A 2,500-nucleotide genomic window follows, 5' to 3' on the forward strand; every position below is an offset into this window, starting at 1 on the left:
GAAATATTATGAAGTGTGCAAACAAACCGGGTCATGTACAGTAAATAAATAAAGCCGTTTGATACACAGATATTCAAAACATGCATTCGTGCAACTTGCGATTTTATCAGCATCTCCTCCTGTTGATATATATGTCCCTTGTCTCATCCAGGAAATCAATATGCATCAGCTTTCGTTGCCATTTGAAAGAACCACCTATTTAGCTTTCTAAACATAAGGGAAGTTTGTGCCAAAGTACTTTCAACCCCATGGCCACAGAGTTCGACAACGGAATCGCTAATTTCACTCGTTCCAGAGATTCAAACCCGATTCTGGACAAGTTATGAGATGTTTCAGATGGCATATCTCCATTTATACAAATAAAATCAAGTTGCACCGTCCACGGCATTGTAAGAAAAAAAGGGAGCAAATTTTTTCGTACACTTATGGCGGATTAGTCTTGAGGACTTCGCGAGAGCTCCGCGCAATCACGATGGCATTTTCACTTCCGGCGTTTCAACAGCCAATCAGATCACGAGTTTGGTCGGCCAAAATTTGGCCGACCGTCCGGAATTCTTGAGAGACTTTTGGTCAGGCCCAATTTTAGCGAGCGACGACATAAGAGAACATATGGGCGAAGCTAAAAATGGGCCTGATCGCAGGTTAGTGAAAATGCCGCCAAAAAAGAAGGCTAGAGTAGATCCAGATGCCACTGAGGATTGTTCGACCTGGCCTAACCCAAAGCCGTCTCGATCTTCGATCCTGCCATCTACGTCGTTGGCGAAGAAGTGTGGCTGACGTTAAACTCCCTTGCGATAATAATTTGCGTTTCCTCAGAAATATTACGGTACACATACATTGTAATAAAATTTATCACCTGAACCTGCAACAAGATTAGGCAACCGGAGACCGTAAGCAATGTTAGCACCAGATCCTCCATTTTGGTTTTACCCCAAACTCAAAAGATCGCATGCGGAAAAATATCCGGATTCGAGATCAAAATCGATTACACGACAAAACTTTCCGGATTCAAAAGTTTTCGGATTCAAAGTTCCCACTTTAGATTCCGGATTCAAAATCTCTGGAGACAGGACCAAACCGGGAAGGTTTTATGTCGGATTCCACTTTTGTGTAAACGGCAAAACTAATCCCGTTCTAAAACGTTCCGGATTCATCACGAATCCTGGCGGAACAATTTCCTCTAGTGTAAACCTAGTCTTACACGATTCCACAAAGTTTTCGTCACTTCTTTTCCCTCTTATTTGACAGGTTCGTTCATGAAAATAGAAAGAGGAGAATCTAACATGACATGACATTGACTCTCTGTTTCACCTGCATTCAAGTCTCCGTTTAAACCAGTCCAAAATGAAGCAAAGTCATTGAGTGTGGATATCGACGGCCTTTGAGTGTGGATGATACACGAAAGCGCGTGAAAAAAGCATGCGTGGATAAAGGCAAGTCAGTTGATGTAACATGTGTCTATACTGTATACATGATATTGTACGTTATGAAAGAAACAAAATTTTCGAATGTCACCTTCTTAATCTTGGGGAACCTGTGGCATTACATAACTGCAACGTATATCATTTATTCATGTCCAAGCCACATCGGGTTTTTTTGTTGAAAGCGGTGAAAAGGAGAGTCAGCAAATAATTATCTCATCAACAATCACCAATGCAACATTTGCAAATTAAATCCATTGTTACTCGTTTTGCCGAAAGTAAGCCACGCACTGAAGCATGGGTCTAAGTGAAGAGTACAGGGTTTTCGTTTCTTATCGCTGGTTAAAACGAGTAGCATCAGGCCTAGTTTTCTTTGCTCTGGTCGTGGCAATTGTGGTTTTGTTATTTCCCGCTGAAAACGAAAGGAACAGTGACTTTGCTACTGAAGAAACAACCACTGCAATTGTTACTGCCGAACACTTACTTGGAGGACAAATTTCTTTCAAGACAAAGAACACTGCCTTTACAGAATTTACAGGAAAATCATAAAGTCGAAAATGGGGAATGTCGAAACTTGCGAGCATCTTGAATCGAGTGAAAATAATATTCAAGCTTTCAGGACTATTGAGACAAGACCAGCAGCGAGATATCCTCAAATTAGACGGGCATGTATTGCCTATTGCGGGTTCAGATGCTTTTGAAATCTTTTTCTGATGTGAGTGATTATTCGGAGTGCTGTTCTTCCAAAACAAAAGCATAGCAGGTGAAGCTGTTGCTATGGGGTCAAAGGCCCCATATCTCTGTACCGCAAATATGTTTATTCATCCTCAAAATGATTATTTGAACACTCAAATTTTGATCTTATACACCGTTTTCTTTTCTTTGCTTTAAAGCCAAGAATGACATATCTTGATATCTTCATCGACCTGGTGAGTCTCAAGAACGACTTCTGCTGGTGCAGAACGTCTTGGCAACCTGAGCGCACGTTATTTATCTTCAGGGACAAGTCATTGCTTTCAGCTCATATAGTGAAGCGTTACGCGTGGTTGCCAAGGAGATTTTTCTCTTGACCCGAAAAA

The sequence above is a fragment of the Montipora foliosa genome, chromosome 9 (genome assembly GCF_036669935.1).
Source record: "Montipora foliosa isolate CH-2021 chromosome 9, ASM3666993v2, whole genome shotgun sequence".
Lineage (NCBI taxonomy): Eukaryota > Metazoa > Cnidaria > Anthozoa > Scleractinia > Acroporidae > Montipora > Montipora foliosa.